This window comes from Apteryx mantelli, chromosome 8 (assembly GCF_036417845.1).
Source record: "Apteryx mantelli isolate bAptMan1 chromosome 8, bAptMan1.hap1, whole genome shotgun sequence".
Classification (NCBI taxonomy): domain Eukaryota; kingdom Metazoa; phylum Chordata; class Aves; order Apterygiformes; family Apterygidae; genus Apteryx; species Apteryx mantelli.
This window is the reverse complement of record NC_089985.1, coordinates 13,004,505-13,027,255: the sequence shown is the minus strand read 5'-3', so window position 1 is coordinate 13,027,255 and position 22,751 is coordinate 13,004,505. Positions and strand designations below refer to the sequence as shown.

At 45.6% G+C, this 22,751-nt stretch overlaps 1 protein-coding gene across 1 annotated transcript in view; it reads right to left on the bottom strand.

Moving 5' to 3' along the window:
* Positions 1–15,985: 15,985 nt before the first annotated feature.
* Positions 15,986–22,751, bottom strand: part of NTMT2 (N-terminal Xaa-Pro-Lys N-methyltransferase 2) — a 46,630-nt gene continuing 39,864 nt past the window's right edge. Inside the window, exons 8-9 of the transcript XR_010884832.1 lie at positions 17,970–18,083; positions 15,986–16,066 (exon numbers count right to left, since the gene is read on the bottom strand). The gene's annotated coding sequence lies outside the window, so the exon portion shown is untranslated. The remainder of the gene's footprint in view (positions 16,067–17,969; positions 18,084–22,751) is intronic.

Below are 22,751 nucleotides of genomic sequence, written 5' to 3'. Positions count from 1 at the left end.
TTCAGGATCTTCTCAGTTGTTGACAAAGAGGTTCCTCCTCTCTTTTAAAAGAGCTGAAAAATATGGTTTGTTATTGTCTTCACCAGGCTGTGAGGTACAAAGAGGTCTTGAGAAGATCATCTGTTGTTCCATCCCTCCATCCTTATAAAGCAGCTATAGCACTAGCTGAGAGCTTGTGTCTTTTCATCTGCTTCATTAGCTGTATTTTGCAGAATTTCAGGGCTTGTGGCAGCTGGGAGATGGCTGAAACAATGTAAAGAGGAGCCATGGGTCTTGGTTTTGCAGCTTCAGTACCCATGGAAAGAAGACCTGACATAAATGTAGCAATCATGGGTGAACCTTCTTTCAGAGGAAATGGAGACGCTCTGGGAACCTCCCAAGAGAGCAAAAGAATGCTTCCAGACAGTCAGGTGGCGCAGCCTGCTGGCTCCATCAACCTGACACACTTGGCAGCCTCTCCCACTCCAGCTGGCCAGAATGCTGCAGTCTGCAAAGCTAAAGGCAGAATTACTGGATAATTGGTAGAAAACAGATAGCTGCATGTGGTTATACACAGTGACATATATATACACATATGTATGTATGTAGGTACATATATGTATACATATATACACACACACACATCTATACGTACATCATGGACTTGGCAGCACCTCCCTTAGTAAGCTCGCAGAATATATGTACATCTAGCAGGATTAAAACACCTCTGTCTCATCCTCTAATAATTAAGCTGCTCTCCATATTGGGCATGTTAACTCCGCAGAAGAGCCCTGACTTCTTCCAATAAGACATTTAAAGATGTATTTTTATGAGCTTTTGTAGAAGAAACACTGACTAAATGCTCCTATCTGAAGCTTGCCCTAGCAGTCGCACATTGCCCGGGTTCCTCTGCTTCCGAGTCCTCAGAGCCTTTCTGCAGCAGAGGCCAACTTTCAACTTCAGTCTGGTTGCTTGTTAGGCTCTAGATTCCTGCAGCCCAGAGCAGAGTTCCTGCTTACGTCAGCAGCAGTTGGCCAAGGGAAAAAAGAGAACAATACAGCCTTTATAGATTAACAGTATTTCAATTTACTATAATTTATGCAGTATATAACATGGCTTAGAGGAATAATCTGTCATTCTTTTGGATCCTTTCTATGTTTATTCCTCTTCCTTCTCCACCTTCCCCTTTCCACTTCTCCTCTCCTCCTCTAACTTTTTACCTCCTGTTCCCACTCCTTTCTGCATTTCCTCCTATCCAACAGCTTTCACTATTGCTCTGATGGATCCAGCCCTTTCCCTACCTCTATTTTACCTGCTAAAATCCCTGTAAGCTCCCTGGGATCATAGCCCCACTTCTTAGTCTGCATATAGTGTAACAGTGCCCATTTGTGCCCATTGACTTGGACTATTATGCACCTTTGTTAACACGGATGAAAACAGTAATATAAACATTTTCACTGAGAAAATTCCCATAGACTTTCCTCTACCAGAAATCAACGTGAACAACAGAACAATTAATGATAACATTTAAGATATTATCACTGGTGTTTAGAGTCAGCACCTTATTGCATCCTCTCAAAAGCATAGTTTCAGGCTGGCTGTAAAGCACAGCAGGCACGTTACCATCCATTACAACTGAAGATGGTTGTGTCACACCTATAGGGGTTCATAGCTCATTTTTTTTATCTGCTTATTGCTCTGATTCAGAAAATATGAGAAAAATCATCCTTTTTTTTAACCAGGATCAGCGTAAATGAAAGTTCCTGCTTCAGATGCAAGTCCTGCAGGACCTCCATAGCATTTCTGCCTGGAACTGCCAGTCCCAGAAAATCTGTATTTCAAAGTCAGAAGGGGAAAAATAAATATAAAAGTGTTTCATCTTTAGAGTGTTGGGTATTTGATCTTATCTGGAATGAGTGTGTGTGTACGTGTGCGCATACGTCATTGTTGTTATTTTATTAAAGAGAGCTGTTACGAAACTTCCCTTCCTATTTTGCATAAATCTTCCTTTTCAGACATGTGGTCAGTGGCTTAGGGAATATTTACTGTGAAACGCCTCTGCTTTTGCAGACCCAACTTGTCTTGGTTCCATTCTCACGACTACACGGAATAACCAGAGCCTTTGCCACAGACGTCCCAGACACTGCTCTTAAAAAAATAACCCTGACCAAAATTGGTGCTTTGGCCTGTGTGAACTGCTAAACATCATCGCAAAGCAGCAATTAGACTGTAAGTTACTTACACACTTTGCCTCTTCAAACTTTAATATTCAGGTCACATGGAAGAGTGTAGTTATGGACAGAGAAGTGGCACTCATGGGTTCTCGTGTTTGTTCTCTCTCTTTGGTTCTCTTCCAAAAGCCAGCCATCCAGCTGACATTTGATGCACTGCTTGCCTTACCTGGATGCCTGCTCAAGGAAGGGGAAATCCCTTCTCTGCAGCAAGGACAGGCCTTGCTCAATTTACTCCAGAATTTGAGCCTCAAACCCTAAGGAGTCAAACAACTCCAGTGCTGAAAAGGTACAAGTTCACCAGGGGCCAGACGCCTGTGAGGCCAACGGGCTGCCTCACCCAGGCCAAAACCCCAAAACTGTGCAACCTAACAAAATTTGACCAGCCCATCTGCATTCCTGTCTAGCTACCACAGGGTAGCTGTTCTTGTGTTGTTAAGTTCTTGTCCTGTCAAGGCCACCTGACAAATAATAGCACTTTCTGAAAAGTCCCTTGAGCTCATCCCTTCTGGCCCTGTGATCCATGCCAGGACAATATTCCCCATAATTCTTCCCTGTCCATCCAGGACGTTAGTAATAGGCCCTTCCTTATGCATATGGACATGCTTCCAGGTTCAGGGATGGTTGTCCCAGAGAAAAGCACAAATACACACTGACTTCCTAGAATTCAAGCTAAGCTGCAAAGCATGAAAACCTTCCTCCATTAACCTTCAGGATAATCAGAAGAGATAACAACAGACAAGATGAAACCCACAGTCTACATTGTCAAGACTTCAAGCACACCAAAAAGTTGTGCAAACTCTCCCCTTTCTCTGGGATTTGGCGGCCTATGCTCAAGGCCAGTTCTGATATGCTGCTACTCAAAGCTGGGATCAGACTGCTGTGAAAAAAGCTGTGTGATTAAGAGCTGTGAGAAACCTCTACAGAGCTCTTCTGCACCTCACTTGGGAGCTGCATTTAAACTCTGGACCTTGCCCTTGGTCTTTGCCTCAGCTACACTGTAGGTCTGCCTGTGCTTCTGTACCTTGCTGATCCCAACTTTGGATATGGGGGGAGAGGTTTTCCCTGTCACCTCTTGAAGCGGATTCAGCAGCAGATTCCAGCCGTCCTTTCTGCAGTGCACTTACCCCGCTTGAAGAGCACCAGCATAGGCAGTCAAAGCAGCCACACTGGCCCCCATCACAAGTAAGTGACAATCCTGTCCTTCAAGACATCTTCTCAGATTGGAATTGTCCCCAAGCACAGCTGTTCACAACATAAAACACCTCAAATCTTCTCCAGGAAAGGAACAAGCTGAAAATCAAATCAATACCTTTTAGATGATGCAAACAGGGCTCCAACCATCTCTAAATAAAATCACTAGGAGCTTCCTTTCATCCTCATTCTTCCTAAAATCATTGGGCTCTATGTGCCAACATTGTATTTTGATACCAAGGTTCCTTTCTTCACAATTTTGTATTCATCATAAAATTATACACAAGCACGGAAATCCACTCCCTTTTCAGGCCTATGAGGATCAGAGATAGTGAAAGCCCTGGATCATCTGTTTCAAGGCAGGTCTCTAACTATTCCCCAGTTTTCACTTGCTGGAAAGTTACCCAGCCATATGTTTGTAATTAAGGTCTCAGTTCCTCACAGGCTCATGGCAAATAGCTTGCTTCACCTGGGTCACATCTCTAAAGGGAATTCCCCCAGCCTGGATTTGCAGGACATATTCAGTGGCAGCTCTGATATAGGCATTAGCCATAATGGAATCCATGTCAATTATGAGTTCATCCACTCATTTTGCTATCCAGGCCTCCCACTCAAATTTCAGAGATCCCATTCTAAAATGCAATTTGACCCATTTTGGAAGGGAGAGAGTTCCTTAGTCACTCCATTTGAGACCAATTAGGCTGTTTGATTTGGGATCCTTTATCCCTCAGCGCTCTTAGCCTGTCTGTTCCAATAAATGTTGCAAAAAAAACCAGTGTCTGCAGTCCCTGCATACTTCATGGGCACTATTTCATATCCAGTAACTGCACTCCTTTTATTCCTCTTTCACTGTCTTGAGTCAATCACAAACTCTGGGGTTACTTTGTGTGAACTGTCCTTCAGCTTTGTGTCTGTGAAGGTCACGAGGATGAGGAGGTATGTTTGACTTGTAATGCTTTTCCCTAGCTTAACACTTTGAAGCAGTATCTTTTGTGGCTAACCTGCCCCACAAAGTGAATGTGCTCTCAGAGTCCATTTTTAATTGACCTCACTTATTTACTTGAATTATTGATCATGTCATAACCATTTCCTCTCCAACTGTCTGATGGAAAGTCCAATCAACTTATGAGTTTTGGAAGAATTCCAGTTTTCAAACCAAGAAGCAATCACGGATTTGCAGTGATAATCAGAGCTCAAGGCCTTTGTTTCATGTTTCATTCCCAGATGTTGTTTCCAGCACCTCAGAGCCCTGAAGAACAAGTCAATGGGATGTGGATTCAAGGCTGATAATGGAAACAAGGTCCCAGGTTGTGAGAGGACATCTACCTGCTTTATTTCAATGGTCTTCAGAAGTCCTTCACATGTTCTGAACCAGAATGACCTACAAAGTTTGTGAAATCTGGGAACATCCACAGTACAGAAATAATTTAAACATAAATAATTTAAACCTTTGATTTAGAAAAGAGCCTAAGCACATAGTTAACTGTCATCACAAAGAGGACGGCTCTCCTCATTAGGGGCCCAGATGAATTGTTAAAGTAAGTCCAAAACTTGTTAGAGGAGAAGGGCTGGAATCAGTGCTGTCCCCCTGAGCCTCCGTGAACAACCACGAACTTTCAGTGAGGGAAGTTCATTTCAGAATTCAAACCTGAACCTGACTCTGAAGTTGGCAGCTAGCCCCTCTTTCATGCTACAGGCCTAACTCCAACTGAAGGCTTGAAAAGCCTTGTGCTGCAGGGAGTTCAAAATCCAGATCTCGATACTGCAGCTTGGGATCATCTCCGAATTTCCCGGCTTGAGAACCACAATTCCATTTGCTTTACATCACTCGCCTGTTTGTTTGGGGGGAAAAAATACATTTTAAAAAAACCAAACAAACAGTAACAATCCAAAAGAGAGCAACACTGTCCCAGCAACATTCCTCCTCGCAAAGCAAGGAAGAAGACAATTAAGCCCAGCAGTACCCACATCCTTAGCCCTTTGGGCCTCACAGCATTTTCTCTCTCTTCCCTTTGTCTTTGTTTGGGGATTTTCTTCTGTTTTTTATCACTTTGGCTTATTCTGTCTGAGAGGCAGGGGACCTTGGTAGTGTCCCTGAAGTGTTTACTCAAGACTGGAGCAGACCCAAGAGATGTTTTTCAAGGCCCCTGAAAGCCTCTGAAACCCCACACTGCACCTATGCTTTTCAGAGGGGGATTGCTGCAGCTGGCTCTGCAGAGTTTGCCCTTGGGGACAAGTTTACCTGCCAGCCATGGAGAGGTGCTAGGAGGAAAGCGCCATCATCTTTGTCCTACTCCTTTGTCGACCCTGCTCTGTTCTTTGGCTGTGGAGAAGTAGTTACACTGCTAGCCAGGCTCTCCTGTATTCTGGATAATCCCCAAGCTGTTAGCAGTGTGCAGGAAGAGTCCTCCCTCGGTTTCCTCAGCCTGCAGCATGGCCTCCTTTGGGGCCGTCCTTGTGTACCCTGAGCCCAGGCACTCTGCTACCACTTCACAGAGACCAGACCTGCAGGCCTCTAAGTCCTATTTACCCTAGTAATTGAAGCATGCATTTCCCCACACCTCTGGCCTTGTAGGAGCTCTAAATTCAGGATCATCTCTTCAGTGACATAAGACAGTGAAATCCCATACCATGCAGGCTTTCCTAAATTTTTTAACACTGTTACTCTTTAGTTTAGGTAGCACAAAACTTACAGATAGATCCTAACAAAACAATACAGTCCTCTGCGGATTCCCATCCTCTTTTCCATCACCATTCCTGTGTAACATCTTGGGCTTGGGTTAAGTCCTATGGATTGTCCATGGCCCTCTTCTCGTGCAGGGCTTTTTCCCACACCAGGGAATCTCTCCTGCAAGTAGCTTCCTTCTGCTTTTCCCCATTTTTCAATCTTGGCTGATTCTTTATTGAAACCCCCCTTCTTTCCATTCTAAAGCCTTTTCCTTTTGCTGCTCTTCATTGTGTCATGCCTTCCTTATTATGCTGATTCTCTGTCTCATGAGCTTTTCCTCAATTTTGAACTCTTCTTGTCTTCCAAAGTGGGTAAAAACTTTTTATGTTGCCATAAGGTAGCATTCTGAAAGTAAACTCCTTATAGGTCAGTCAAACTATACTGATATGCATATGTGAACACATGCATTCCATTTTGAATTGGGTCTTCTGAAACATTAAAAAAAATAACCAAATACATATCACATTGCAAAATACGAAATTTCAGAACATTCAAAAATACAAAAACATAACTTTCTGACATTATAAAAATGTTTCACTTTGAGGAGGAGTGGGTTTTCTTTGCTTTTCTTTTCTCCAAAAAAATATTCAAAATAGGGTCTGCATGAAAAATACTGTATCTTGTTTAAAAATCTTCTGAGTAAAAATGTCCAGTAAGTCCTGGACATAAGTCATTCCCTGGTCACAATCCCTATTGATGATGGTGAGGTTAGTTACGCTTGGGAAGAGATACGCTGAAGAACTAACAAACATCCTTGCTGCTCCATGCTTGTTCCAGCCTGCCTCTGCTGCAGCTCCCCCACTGTTTTGTGATCTCTTAGCAGGAGGGAACGCAGTATTTGTTATTGGTTTAGCACCAACCATGGAGCCTCATTCCTTATGCATACTCCCAGGACAATCCCGGGTTCTTATGTGCAGATGAAATATGGCTCTGTTCTTGCATGCTGACGGGCCCTCTCCAAGGGCAGCTTGCAAGGAAACTCACCCGTGGCAATCTGGCACCATCCTGAGCCCATTACCTCTGCTCCTGCTGGTTCTGTTTCCTCTGGCATTTTCAATGTTAGCGTGGAATGAGGAGTGAGCCCCAGAAGAGGTGCATACCTAGAAATAAGGCACTTGTCCTGCTTTTGCTAATAACTACTGACACTGGCTTTTCCACACCTCCATATAGGTAAATTAAGTTTTCTTTGTTGTGCAGAAGGCTCGAACCCAACCATCAGAGCTAATGAAAACCGGATTCTGAGGACACTTGGATCTGAAGCTGGAGCTACACTTTGATATCACAGCTCAGACCTCTCTGTACAAACAATCTTGGCTCTCTTCCCACTGCAGTTTTCTATGAAACCTCAGCATCAAAGAATCAGGAGGCAGGCACAAAAAGGAAGAGAAGAAAAGAAAAAAAGAGAGAGAAAAGAACAAAGAATATGACTTTCTTTTACTGGCTTTCTAGGTTTCTTTAGGCTTTCAGGTGCAGTTGTCTCATCGCACCAGAAACCTTTCTGTAATCACAAGCACTAGGAACATAATCTTGAAAAGCAGAAAACCTGAGAGGTTTGAAGAATCACACACCACCAATAACCAGGGTTTCATGAATAGCCCAAAAGATGATAATGAATCTCAAGATATCAAGATCTGTAAAATCTCCCCATTTCATCAATGAAAATATTTTCCTGTTTGCAGAGCAGAACTTGCATCCCTGAGTTAAGAAGCATATCATAATGTAAGGGTTGTGAAATATTTGCAAATAGTCTTTCTTTTAAATGGAAATCAGCATGTTGCAGAATAGTGAAGGCTACAATCATCTTGCTGAAAACCAAAGTGATTTATGATACTAACATGTAATAATTAAAAAATACTCATTGAAGGGGATTGTGAACCATTCCTGACTTGGTTCGGGTATGGCCCAGCTGGACTGGGACATCCTTTAGGGATTCAGCAAAGCACAGGCAGGTCCTGGCCTTTGAACGAGGCTCTATTACTCTATTGTGACAACGAAACATCGCAGAAGTAATCACATCTCAGCAAGAGCCCCTGTGTTCTGGCCAGAAACATTAAAAATCCTGAGCACTGAGGGTAGAATTTCCAAAGTCACCTTGCATCAGCGTAACTGCGCTCCCATGGCAAATTCAGTCACTGGTGGTAGAAAGAACAGCCTGTGCTTCTGAAAATCCCCTATTTTGGATTTATTTCAGACTGCTATAAAATACTCCTTCAACTCCTACATTAGCCTAAACACTTATTCTTCAGCAAAGGCTTTGTCTTCCAATCAAACTTTGCTTCACAGGCATGTGAGACATAGGAGCAAAATGGTCTTTGCCCATGCAGACAACGAGTTTGGCTGAGAGCAGATATCTTACTCCACCATGAGGAGAAGGCAGGATCCAAGCTAACGTACCATGCCCAAGTTCCTGTTCTCACTGAAGTCACTGGTGCAAGTTATTGGGAGTCCATTGCCTCCCCTGGGGCCAGGATTTCACACGTTGTGTTTAAGCTACCTCTGAGTTCAAAGGCTATTCCTCTCAAGCTCAAGACTACAGCACTCCTAAAGAAGCCATGAGCTGCGCTAAGTGAAACTCAGAAATCCCAGCCTCTTGCAAAAATACAGTGCAGGAATTTTCTCTTAGTAACAAACCCCTTAGCATCTTTTGTTTTGGAAAATATGAAAATGTTTCCATACAATTTTTCCAAAATGCAGCAGAGCAGCCCTAAGAATTCTCACGTTGTCCTGATGCTGAGAAGTCCCTCTACTCACCCAGAAAAAAAAAAGGGGGATGGCCTGTGCAGTCTCTGAAAGATGGCAGCATCCTCAAGCATCCTTAGCCTTGAGGTAGAAAGCTAAACTGTGTTATCCCTGTTTTGATCCCAGGTTCCCAGGGCTTCCTGCTAGGTTTCTCAGAAGGATTCTGGGGCTGCTGGCCTCTTGTTGCACAGCAGGATTTAACACAGCGCAGCTGCCCCAAATCCTGGGGAGCAACACCAGTGGCTGACAGGGCCGCGGGCCACGCACCCTCACGCTTGCAGCCAGGGTTGGGAGGCCGCTCACCAACACAGAACCACCCTCCAGAAGGATTTCAGCAATGACAAAGATTTCCCAGCAACAAGGAAAGAAACATCCCCCACAGTCCCAACCTGGAGGCTGTGTGGTGCTCTAGTGAGGCGGAAAAGTCTCGTGCTTGGCCCCAGGGGCAGTAGCTATGCTGTAAAACGGTACACTCAGCTGTGAGCCCCAGGGTGTCTGCACTGAGGGCTGCCACCAGGCAGACTGGGATCCTTTCCAGCGAGCTTACTGCTCGCTGAAGCCCTGGAGGTAGCCATCTGGTTATTCTGGGCTCTCCCCATACCTCTCTGCTCACCCCTATGAAGCTGCTCACCCCTGTGAAGCCTCGGAAGGAAGACTATTGTGCCTGTACTCCAAAATTAAGTGTATCACTCAGGGCTGTGTCCTGGGGTCCTGGCTGTGCCCAGGGCACCGGGAAGCAGTCCTGGCAGCACCAAGCCAAGGCCTTGCTGGCCAACTGCAGGGTGCCCAGCCCATCCAGCCCACAGAAAAACAACTTTTTCACGCCTCCCTGTTTGCCTGCACCTCAGCATGTGCTTGCACACAAACAGCATGGACGGTGGGTGGGTCCCCAGCTTACAGACAGGGCCGGCCTCACAGTTTGTGCTCACAGATGGCATCCATGTTCCCTCTCTTAACAACAAGGAGAGCACGTGGGCAGCAGCCACCACGTAGGGAAGGGTGTCTGCTGCGCACAAACCATAGCTGTCCAATAACAAAAAATGAGAGGCCAGGAACCCCTCCAGGCATTTCGGATGGGTTTTTAATGCAACGTTCTGGCAGAATCTTTGTTCCAGGTTTTGCTGTGAGTTGATTTCTTGAGAAGGTACACATTCAAGTCCAGGCCTCCAGCCCCCCGGGTTGTGCAAGAGCTCTTTTCACATGTAAAGTCCTACTGTCCGTTTCACAGAGCTCTTCTGCACCAGGCTGTGGGCTCTACACAACTCCGGGCAGAAAGGATCGGTACAAAATCTGTTGAGAGATCATCTGTGGAAGGCCTGAACTCCAGCCAAGACAGATAAAAATAAAATAAATTAAAATAGTTGTGTGTGTGTGTGTGTGTGTGTGTGTGTGTTTTATGAAGGGAACATTTATATTTTTAAACTAGGAGTAATTGTATTCTGTATCTGAAATGGCATCTGAAAGTGATTTAGTGGAACAATGTGGTTTCTGATTGGTGCTTGAACTAGTTCCAGAACATTTTTTATAATAAGCATCATAAAGATCCCAATTATCTGATCCTTTTCCCTAACATGGTCAGAGAGGATGTTTCCAAAGAAAGGGCTTTGGATTGTTTTTTTTTCCTTTGTGGCACTGCTCCTGCAAACATTTACATACATGCTTAATCTTGTGAGTAGACCCAGAGAAGTGAACTGAGGCAGCCCTCAGGAGCAAACCTAATCGGGGAGTAAACTAGTAATGTTCAGATTTGCTAATCAGGGCAATACGTAGACTTTCGTGGAAAGGTCTGCTTGTTATTCTGAGAGCTGTTCAGGATGCATTTACGATTCAATAAAGGAGGCCCCAGCATTACCAAAATAATTACTTACTCAAACAAGCCTGTAAAACTCAAGGACTGCCCCAAATAAAAGGAGGCTCCCCCCCTCCAGTTTAATAACATAAATCTAGTGAAATGCATCTTGCTGCCATAAAATCAGTTCTACATGCCTTAGAAACCATTGATTTACTAAGTGGGCAAGGAGGTCAGATCCTGCTAGGAAGTCAGAAGGTTGAACATATGGAGAGAAGTTTTAAAACTTAAAGTTTTGTCCACCCACAGCAATAGAAAGCAGTTCATATCTTACTCTGTAACTTTATTATCTAAAATAAGACACATAAAAGCAACAAGCAATGCTATATATTAAAATGGAGCTGTTTTGATGATCACTCAGTAATGGGAATAAACAACAACCCTAAAACCCACTGTCTGTCCCAGAGGACACTGTCCCCACCTGCAAAACTGACTTTACATAGGCACTGTCCCCCTTGCCCTGAGACCCTGTAGGAGGGCTCACTGTCAGAGCCTGGGCACTGTCTCTCCCGGACACCCCTCGCCCAGGATGCATGCACACCTCTGGCACATGTGCAGCACCCCGGATCTCTTACCAGGACACTGCAGGGCCAGGCCAGACTTGGGCATGGCAGGAGTTACCTAAGGCAGCAGAGTGGCAGAAGAAGCAACAGGACTGTGGCCCCACTGCCTACCTTGGCCATGCCAGAGCCCCAAGAAGATGACCTGGCTGGTAAGCCTCGAGTTGACTCTGCACAGCGGTCTCTGCATGCAGGGAGGAACGCAAGGCCATCCCAGTCCCCAGGAATGGGACTCAGACAGGCGGTGTGCAAGAGGTCAGGCTATAAAGCACATGCATAGTATATCCTGTCAGGAGGGAGAGGAAGGGCCATGTGAGACCCCACATAGGGCAAGGGTAGCTATGTGCCCAAAGAGGAACCTTCAGAGGAACCTTTTATTTACATCTCTTTCAGTCTTTCATCCCACAAAAGCCCTTCTCTTCTGAACTAATTGACTTTGGCTAGGTCCTTCCTGCCACATACCACAACATGGGAATCACGGGTCATCCTGGACACTGAGTTTCTTTTCTCCTTGCAAGCACCACCTCAGCTTCCCTCTGTTTCGACCAATGCAGGGTTTAATGTGCTGCTGAGAACAGTTGGTCACCAGCCCAAATCCCATATGTGGTGACTGAGCACCTGCAAAGTTTCTTGCGTTAAAAAAGGCTGCATGACATTACTATCAGGGCCCTATTTCCCCATCTTCTTCCCTGTTTGGAAGAAAGAAACTCTCCTCTATATAGCAAAGAAGAAATGTCCTGGAAGAGAGCAAGGGAAACTGCCAGGCAGCCATTCTTGCTCAGATTAAGTATAGTTAAGGGAAGGTGTGAGGGATTAGACAGCCTGCTTAGCCTCATGCAGCAAGGCAGCCAGAGCTCCAGGAGTGGGTTTGCATTTGTAGTCAAGGGGAATAGGGCAACAGTTTTAAAAAATGCCAGCTGTCTGCTTGTGGGTATGAGCTGATGGACACCATAACCCTTTCCTTGGAACAGTTCCACACTCTCTGCAAATCTACACTGAAGCCTACTGTGGTCTTGCAGTACTTCACCCCTATTGTGAGCCTCCCTCACCTAAAAAAATTTGTCAGACCAATCCTGGAAGGTGCTCAGCCCATGCAGCCCCCAGCACTATGCAGGAGCGATTAGCCTGTCTTTGGGTGGAACTGGAACTGTCACCTGACTGCAGCAGCCACCTCACTATCAGGCTGCCCCTGCTCGCTCGGATCATATTCTGATGATGTGTGAACACAGAGGTGGCCAAAAATAAATAATAGAAGACGCCTCACTCCCCTGAGCGCTGAGGCTCTCATGCCAAGAAATATTCTCTCTTCTGGCTGCCTCTTTTTGTGGTGGTTTTCCTGAGACTGAAAAAGCTCCTCCACTGCAGAAGATGCAAAAAAATTCATGCTGACCTCAGCATTGAGTTTCATCTTTTTGAAGTTTTGTTGCGCCTCTAAGATAATTTATGAGGTGTCAGGATTTTCCAACCACAAATGTCTTGGACGAAAACCGTTTTTACACTACAGATGCCATGAAAGAGAAGCAATTTCAGTCTGTTTTTTCTATGGCACTGTCTGTGTCCACAATGAAGCATGGGTTCAGAGCTCCTGGAGATTATTTGTATAAGAGCTGTCCAGGCCAGCGCTCCACTGAGACTCAGGCTGGGTCTGATTCCCCACCTTTGCCTCATTGCCCTGATCTTCTCTGTTGGGAGGGGAACTCCCATTTCCTGGTGCTGTGCCACGAAAACATGAGCTTGCCAAGTTATTCTCTGTATATGTGTATGTGCGCGTGTGTGTTGAACAAGCCAGAAGTACCAGAAGTAAAAGGATCCATCGGCAAACCGCATTTTGCAACATCTATAAGGATCCCCAGATTTCTTGTCTGTGGATTTCTCTTCCCTGTACTTCAGATTTTCGAGGGGAAAAAGAAACCAACAAAAAAAACCATGAACCCAGCTTAGCCGTCTCTAATCCAGTACGCACCTCAGTCTCCATGAAAGTGTTCTTGGGACGACGGCTGTATTTCCCTTGGCTGGGATGCCCAGCCTCCTGGCTCCGCTGGAGCTGCAGAGCTGTAGACATTCCGCTGAGTAGTTTGCAACCCTGCCTGCCAGGAAAACCCAATGTCTCCATGGAGAAATCTCAGCGGAGGAGTTTGATACTCAATCAGGGATGGAAAAGAAGGGAGTTTATGCCTCCCTGAGACCAATCCTTTCTCAAAAAAAAAAAAAAAAAAAAAAGCAAGAGAAAATAAAAGGGACTGTATTCTTACAGGAATGGGCCAAGAAACCCCAGTATATTGGTGCAAAGTATTTTGTTTTGTGTCAGGAGTCACAAAGGCTTGGTCCAAATGTCTGTTTAGGTCAGTGGGAGTCTATCAACTTTGGATCAGACCTAATGTTTGGATCTGGAGCTGAACTTCCAAAAGTCTGGGCATGCTTGCATCTTTTGCTAAGGGGGGGTTGGTTTGGCCTGGTTTTGAGATAGGAACCAGCTGCAAATGTAGGCCTCCAAACTTGTTCTAAGAAAGAGACTACAAAAGAGCCCCTTCTTACTCAATGCATATATTCCCTATGGGCCAGATTCTGACATCTTCATTAACACTGAGCAGAACCTTGCTCCAACAGCAGTTATGTTGATTTGAATGGAGCTATTCAGGGAGTCAGCAAGTACCTACTGTCAGCAAGGGTGGCACAATCAGAGGGTCACATCTGTTTGCTCCATTGACACAAATGCTTTTTTCCTCCTTCCCGCTATTAGCACACACAGCTACAGAAAAAGCACATTGGGTTCCATTCTTCCTGGCACCTCTTCAGCAAAATGCTGGTTGCAGATTCTTCCTTACTGGTAACGAGGTAAGAAGCAAAAAGAACAGGAGCAAGGTTTACAGCTCTGACAGCTAGAAAAATCCTCCTGTGATAAAAGGAGGTTGTGGAGAGAAGGTCAGAGTTCCTTCCTGAGCATTAATCTAATCACTTTTTGTTTGTTTTCCCTCCCAGACTGAACAATAGTGCCCACACGTGAAGACAGGAGAAACATACTACTGCCTACCTACATGTCTATGTAGCCATCTCTTCCTTGTACCCATTTCTTCCTAGAAGTCACCCTTCTGTGAGGTCTGCTGGCATAACCACTCATGTGACTGCTGCCCAGCCTGGGTCAGTGAGGTGTAAGCCACGGTCACACTTCGTCACTTTAAATAGTATGTCTTTGCTATTCTGGACCACTTTACAGAACCAGGTAAGGGACCACTCCCATGACTGTTATTAGAAGCAATTAACATAGTGTCTGTGATGGGAGGATGCATCATCCTCATGAATTGTCTATCTTGCTACATTGACTTTTAGGAGGTCTCCTAGAACTAGCTTAGACTGGACACCCTGTCTATTAGACAGCTGAAGTTTGACTAAATGAATCCCATATTCAGACAATTAGGAGTACCTGATTGACACGACTTGGAAGTTGTGCTCCTAACTCACATACACGCTTTTGAAAACCTCAGTCATAACCCCTAACACCTGCAGATCTAATTTTCTTCCTTCCACGGCACTGAGTAGCTCTTAGCCCTACCTGTCACAGAGATGACTAGCTGCAGAAAAGCAAAGCAAAGCAAATTCCATCCTGTCTGGATTCTCACACCATATTTTCCATAACAGCATCAAAATCACCTCCTGGACTTGTTAACTAAGGTTTGTCACAGGGAGATTTTCCTTTCCTCCTCCTTTCTCCAGGGAGATAAGAATATTTGTATTGTGTTGTTAGTATTAATCATAACTATTTGCATTACACTTCCTCAGAAGCAAGGCTGCTTAAACAGAATAGCTGTGTCTATAAGGACAGGCCAGCCAGTTAGAGTCTCTTTCCAATTTGGAAGAATGCTGCATCCTCCCCCACGATACTTGTTTGCAGAATTAATGCACACAGTTTTGCTAGTGCTAACAATGATGGTACCTGATAATTTAGTGCTGCAGCAAGCCCAGGCAATCCGTGCTCTCCTTACTGAAAAGGAGGGAAAAGTCTCCACAGTTATGATATTAGCTTTCCTCACTGCTTCTCCATTTGCCTGGTCTACCTCAGCAAACTGACATGACAGTGTAATGAGGGCAAGTGACAGACTGTTGTTTGTCAAGAGAGACCTTTTAGGGGAGGTTAGGAAGAGGATAACCTTTGCACTCCTAGGTTCCACTCTGAATGGACACATGAGCAGAAAACAGTTGCCAGTCAATGGAAGCTGTAAGTACAGGGTCCAAAAGGGAACAGCCAAATTCTGGAAAACTGCTGGCAGCAAAACCAGAATTACAGGCCATTTATAGGGTGGGAGGGAACACAGTGGTAGGGCAGGGAGGTTGGTGAAATTGTTTACGCACATTCGACATGCAGGAATGTTTTTTATATGACCAAAATATCCTTAGGAGATGGCTCCTGCCTAAGACTTGAGATCTGTCTCCATTTTAGAGGACATGGAAGGCCAGGACTCTGATGCTAAGTCCTGGCCTGATGCCCCCAGAGCCCAAAGGCTCTGCAACTCAAGTTCTAAGTAAGCTGGAGACTCATATGTGTAAATGCAGGGAGTGCTGAAGCACATTTTAGAGATGGAGAGCAGGCCATAAGACACAGCTAATGAAAGACCATAGTTGCTCTGAGGACAAAGAAGGGGAACTGTGTTATTTATGTATTACAAATAAAGGCACTAAGGCATAAACAAAGCAACTTGCCCAAAAGCAGACAAAGGAGGTTGCAGCAGAGTCAGCAGCTTCAACTCAGGTTTCCTCTGACCCAAACTAGTGCTTTAATCATCTTCCTTCTCTGTAAGGGAGAAACAAGTATCAGAGAAAGGAGTAAGTCTCCGCATCTTTCTAGCCCAAGACAGAATTGTGTCCATTGTTGGGACTAGCCCCCTAGGAGGAATTATTTCTATTCAATTTGTGTGTGCCACAGCCAGATAATGCACTGGGTGGTATTTCCCTCTCTTCCCCCAATCCTTCTCTTTTATGACCACATGACTTCACCCCCTCGTGTGAGTGACAGTACCCATTAGACTAGACTCTGATGCAAAACAGCTGTGTGGAGAGAAGGGGAGGAAGGGAGTGGGGAACAGCAATTTAGAAAACAATTAAGAACATCAATTCCAATTCATTTGCTTGGCCAGGATAAGTAATTTCTAAGAGGTAACTTGATCTGCAGTGGACAGAGATTAAAGGCGAACTCCATTATCTCTAGTTTACAGTCTGGAGGAATTTGTTTTAACTGGTTACCAAGGAGGCTGTATGAAAAAAAAAAAGAACCTTTGCCTAAAAATGTCTAAAAAATCCTCCTGATTCCTCTTTTAAAGGGCACGCATGGATTTATTAACTCTCTGAGAGCATGGTTGTATTGTGTTGCAGGAGGAACAGTTCAGCTTTTGAAACCAGAATCCCTGCCTGCAAGAGCTTAGAGATGTATTTTATCAAAATCAATTATGTCAGTTTTAAACTGCTATAAAGATTTTGGTGTAAAGATAGGCTAGAAACAAGAGACATGGGGTTCAGAAGCAGACTCAGCATTACCCAGAGGAGACAGCAGGGTCTGGAGGGGAACGCAGTGAGTACCAGGCAGCCTCCAGTTTTCTTTCTGGCTTTGACACTGCCTAGCTCTCTGGCTGTGTAAGGTGATTCCCCTCACTGTTTTAGCACCGCTGTGAGTAAAACAGGGGTAATGTACGCAGACGCTTCTCAGAGGTGCTGTGAGATTTCATGAGTAAATATCCCAACATCCCTTTGCATATTGAGAGTCTAGGAACAGGCACTCCATAGCAAGGGCTCCGACCCAGCAGGCATTGAGTTTTCTCCTGTATTCCTGCTAGTGTTTGGGATGACACCAAACAGTAAGTATGTGAGCAGGGGCACAAGCAGGGAATGCTCAGGAACTGTTGCCACATGTAGCTATACCAGTCAAAAGGCAGAGCGGAGAAGCAACTGTGCTCACAGCTATGCTGGGTGCCGGTGTCTCCCACCCCAGAGCCACTGATTCTCCAGCCTGGAAATCCTACTCTCCAGGACTCTTCCATTCTACCTCCCTCTGCTCTCAGCAGTTTAGTTTGCCACAATCCTCTGCTCCAGTCTTTGCCCCAACTCCTGCAGGCCTTGGCCCCTCATCCTTGTTTTCCAAAACACAATGCTGCCAAGTAGCTGAAAGGCCCTGCAACTCCAGACCATCAAAATGCTTCTCAAACCACTGGAGTTATCACTCGGAAAGCCCTGGTACCTGCCCTGGGCATTTCTGCTGGGAACCCAGAAAGAGCAGCCCCTGCGCTTACAAGAACATAGAGACCACATGTGTCTCTGGATTTGATGTGAGGAGCTCAAGGGAGGGGTAAAGGCAGACATGGAAAAAAATAGCCATGAGCTGGCTCAAAGTTCAGAGCTGGCCTTGGATCTGCATTTCCCTGGCTGGACCCACACTTCTACCTCTCCTGTGCAACTTTGTCGCAGGGACAAACCGCATCGTTGCCATCATGAAACGGCCAGCCTGCGCTTTATACAGCTGCATCCCTGTTAGCTAGCTAAGACTCCAGGGTGATGTAATTGCCTCAGTGGAAATAGGAGCTGGAGAAATGTGATGTGATGAATTTCCCTGGACCACCAAATAAATTAAAATGTAGGCTCCCAGCCCAGAAAGGTTACCCTCCCAAATAAACATGTCCCAGCCTCCCTTCCTCACACACACTTACCTTCTTCCACACCAGGAAGCTGAGCTCCTCACGGACTCCATTACAGACCCAGAATGAACAGGTTCTTCCAGCCAGTCGGCATCTCCCTTACAGTAATTGCTTTGGTATGGGCATCTGAGTACAAGACAGAACTGTATATACTGGAAATATTCTCTTTGCATAAACTTCTCAGTAGACTTACTTTTGTCTCATTGCCAGGAAATGTATTTGGGGCCTCTCGCTAACTTCACATTTCTTTGATTAGAGGGGCACGGGCAGTTTGTTCCAATAGTTATGGGAGAAATAGCAGCAACAGGAACTTAGGAACTGGAAAACCCTCTCTAAGTACTTCAGCTTTGCAATAGCATGAGACCACCCTACTCCACCACCCTTCTTGAGGCAGCTACACTTCCAATGGTTGGAAAGGAAGGGGGGAAATCCATAACACCTCTTGCAAATGTGCTTCTCCACAACAGGGAGCCCCACGGTAGATAATCTTACAACCTGAGATCCTGTATTTATGCAATGCAGTGATGTCTAAGGTGAAAGAGGGCCCATTCTGCAGCTAACACCAACAAGTGATTTGGGGAATCAGCAAACAGGCTATGTAGTCAAAACTGGTAGGTGGGGTAGGGCAGGAACATAAGAAAGAATATTGTCAGCCAAATTGCAGTGTGGCCAGGAAATGAGAGTTAACACCTTCCCTCTGCCAAAGAACACCACTAGGTCTTTAATGACAGCAAATGGCCAGGGCCTTGGCCTCACAATCTGCCCAAAAAACTGGGAGATGCAGATTCTGTACCCAGTTCTGATCTGGGATTGCGTTGTGACACGGGGCATGGTACTGAGCTTCTGTCAGCCCCGATTTCTCTGTGTGCACAGTCCCCTGGGGTTAGTACCTGCCTTTCTGCTAAGGCTCACTAACAGTTTGTTAAACACCTGGTTCTCCTAAAAGGCAAGGTGACCCAGAGAGTGCAAAGTACTTTATTTTTGTCCTAGAGAAATCAGCTTCCTTTGGAGTCTCACTCATTAAGACAGCAGCCGCTGTAATCCAAGCTCCTTTGATGGAATGGGTAAGTGGGAGACTGCCAAAGGGAGGATTAGCTGATGGATGTCTTGAGCTGCAAGAGTGTCTCATATGGATTTGTGCTGGCTTTTCACCTCAGCTCTCCTGGCTGAAACTCTCGTCCTACCACACCAAGACACTCTCCTTGCAGCCCTGCTCTGCCTCGAGCAGCAGTGAGGCCCCGGCAGAGGACTGGCTGCTCTCTGTCATTCTCAGATCCCTTGTGAAGGAAAGGAACATGGCATGCCAAAGGAGACCAAGTCCCAGAACAGCTTGTGAAAAAATTGACCCGTTGTACTCGCAGGCGGCGTACAAGGAAGTGGCAGCTTTGTCCAGAGACAGGATTGATTCAGGCGTGATCCCAACTTGGCTACTCAGTGATATGATGATCTGGGCCATTGTTTCCTCTTCTACAGTAGGGATTAGCATGTGTTCCTCTCTGCACTGCAAACCCTTTGGGACCTACGAATGGAAATGCTGTAGGCTGGTTTGTGTTTTCAGGCCTGAACTTGAGTAAAGACCTGAGAAAGCACAGTCTCAACACATATTCCTAGCCTATGTGATAGGGAGCAAGTTTCTTGCTATTCCTCATTCAGAAGGAGTAGCACAATCCCTGTTTTTCTCCTTTCTATGACTCTGCCTCCTCCTTACTCCTTGCCTTTGTCCTGATTTTTGATTTCTGGTGCTGTGCTCCCATACACTGAAAATTCAGGTAACAGCAATGTCATCTGTGTATTTGTGAACACTCGTTATAGGACAGAGGGAGAGGACACCATTTGCATCTTCCTCACCTGTTCTCTACACAGCAAGTTAGACCCACTTCTACACCCTCTGATTATGTAATAACTTCCATTTTACAAGAACAGCTTTCTAGCCTTCATGGTGCAGCTAAGCCTTAAGGGATGTTAACTACAAATACAAAAGTATCATTTGCTAAAATGTCATTATGTGAAAGCTGGTCTCATGATGGAGAGTTTGAGGATGAAAATACTCTAAACTGTCAAGTTCCCTGCTTTCTATGTCAAGCATTTCTCTCTTCTCCAGCCATGATATTAACAACTCTCACATGCCCAGCACGAAGCCACAGCTTCTTTCTGGCTCCTGATCCCTGTTGCTAGATGCTGCTGACTAGCCACAGTCCACTCCTGTCTGATAAACCAGGCATGAAGCTGGAGGGGAGTGAAGTGCTCTACACCACATTCTGCGTATAGCCAGGTGTCCCAGCTGTCCCTGTACTTCCTCATTGCACAGTGCCAATGTGAAAACAGGATTATAAACCCATCCATGGGTGGGCATCCACTCTCCTGCCACAGGAGCTAGCAGAGAAGGGTATGAGACTGCTTGTAGTGTTACTGTTAAGGCATTCCCTTGGGTTGATTTTTAGCAGAAAATTGAGTTGCTTGTTTTCTAGCAGAGGATCGGTTACAGAAACAATACAAAATCAAAAAGATTTCTTGAGAGTCAGAGCTCTGTTTACCATTTTCATTTCAGGGAAAGTTATTTGGGAGGAGAGAGAAAGTAGTTAAATCTTTGTTTACCATGCTGGAAACCCAACCCCCCTCTGTTTACACAAATAAGAGAGGGAAAGGCTCAGCCGTATGAGCACACAGCTGTGACTAAGGGGAACTGGGTTCTGTTCCCTGTTCTGATGTATGAAACTCCCTAAGGCCTCTCTCCCCGAAGGTGAGATTCAACTCACTAACCTTAGGTATCTGGTCCCAGCTGAAGACTGACTCACTAGTCAGAGAGAGACACGGTCTTCCTAGTGCCAGATTTGTCCTGTAGTACTGGATGGACTGAAAGGCCTTGCAGAGGCACCAGCCTTGCTCTCCTGATTATAAAGCAGTTGTAAAACCAGCTTAGACTAAACAGCTGAGGTAAAATGAGATGAATCTAACTCTGCTTTTTGATTGTCCCATATATGCAATGAAGCTAACTAGTCCTTCCCTACCTGACGAGGGGGTGGAGAGGATCAGCGTACTGAATACTACAATATGCTCTGATGCTGAGATGCTGGAGGGCACATGAGCCTGACTGTAAGTAGATCTGTCTACCTGAGAAGGCAACCAAGGAAAGGAGTCCACTGAGTTCCTAAAATCCTTTCTGTTGAAAAGGTGCAGCTGTCCTGGCTGTTGCATGGCTGGTTCAGATCACAGCAATGGTGTGCTAAGACATCTTTTGTGAGCCAGTATTTCTCTCCTTGGTGTAGAGAATGCAGTCTGCTGGGGGAGACAGGACAAAGCTGCCTGTCCTGAAAGAGCACAGAAGAAGGGAACATTAGTTACTGATCTCAGCTACAGCAGACAAAGGCAGGGTTTGCTCTGCCTGTTGAAATCAGAATTACCGTATGGTGCAAACTGAAGGCACTATCAGACATCAATCTGCAGACCTGCAAGGTCAATGAAGAACAGAAAGACAGGGTCTGAATCCTACCTGTGCAGAGAAACAACTGAGCAGAGGCTGAAGAAGTGCTTATTTAACTCAGGGTCCCTCTGTCTGGGCACCTACACATGTAGGGAGGGTATGTGGCCTAATCACAAGGTAGGGAGCAAGTCAAATAGCAGAGGATGGGTCTACAGACACTATCCAAACAAGATCCTCTTCAGTGGCCTATGTTTTGACTTTCCTAACTGGTCATGGCTGCCTCTGTCACCAAATCAAGGCAGCCCAAATAGGGTTTTTCTGGGAACATTAAGGATTTACTAAATCATTTAGTTCCTCTTGATGACTCATCTCACTGCTCCAGAATCTCAGCTGCTGGATCCCAGTGGAGATATTGTTGATGGGGGGTTGTTGACTTGCTGTTACTCTGAAGTTGGTGCAGTGGCAGGAGTCACAGGTAACTCCTGGAGTCTTTATTTTAGGGGTTGGATTTTTAAGAGTTTGCCAAGGGTACCCAGATTAGGGGTGGTTCTGAAAGGAACATGCCAAAAGGCCCAGGATGGGAGAATTTCAGACAATCTTCACTTTGGCCCTCAGTGGAGACTTTTAGAGTTGTAAGTAAGGTTTTTACACTTGGCGCTGCAGATCCAGGCTCTGTATCTGTGGGAACAAGATCATACTTGCAGGATCTGAAGATTGGGCTCACAGTGGAGTCCATGGACTCCCATACGCTGGAGCTGGAATTCATCTCACCTCACTTAAACATCCGAGGATGAATTGTCTGAAGCTAAGACAGTCGTGTAGGCACCTTCCACAGTTGAATATCTTGGATAACCATCTCAGGAGGTGAGGAGCTTTCTGGGAGGTGCAGATCTCTCCCCAGTGACTATAACGGGAAGTCTTGACAACTACCTTAACCTCAGATAACTGACTCTTAGAAGATCGAGTTAGGTGAGAAGCATCTCATGCTTCGTGGGCCTGTGACTACTTGCAGGCCAGGGAGAAGAGAGTCACGGGGTCATAAGGTCATCTTAGCTGACCCTAGGTACCACATCCTAAAGTCCTCACATGACTGAGATGCATAAGATACAGGCAACATATTTCACAGAGGCTAGGGCAACTCTGAGTGGGTTTTACAGGTGCGACATGCCAGGTGTCACCCAGGGGATATGGCCATGGAGTGCTGGGATGTAGTCAGGCTTGGCATGCAGCTGCTGGCAAGCAGTGCTGATATGGCAACATTTACCTTGGCAAACCCTGCTGGCTCATTTCTTCCTGCGGCTTGGGATACAGATTACACAGTGGTCCCTCTTCCACTGCAGCTGATGCCACATGAAACGCTGGCAAGCCACACA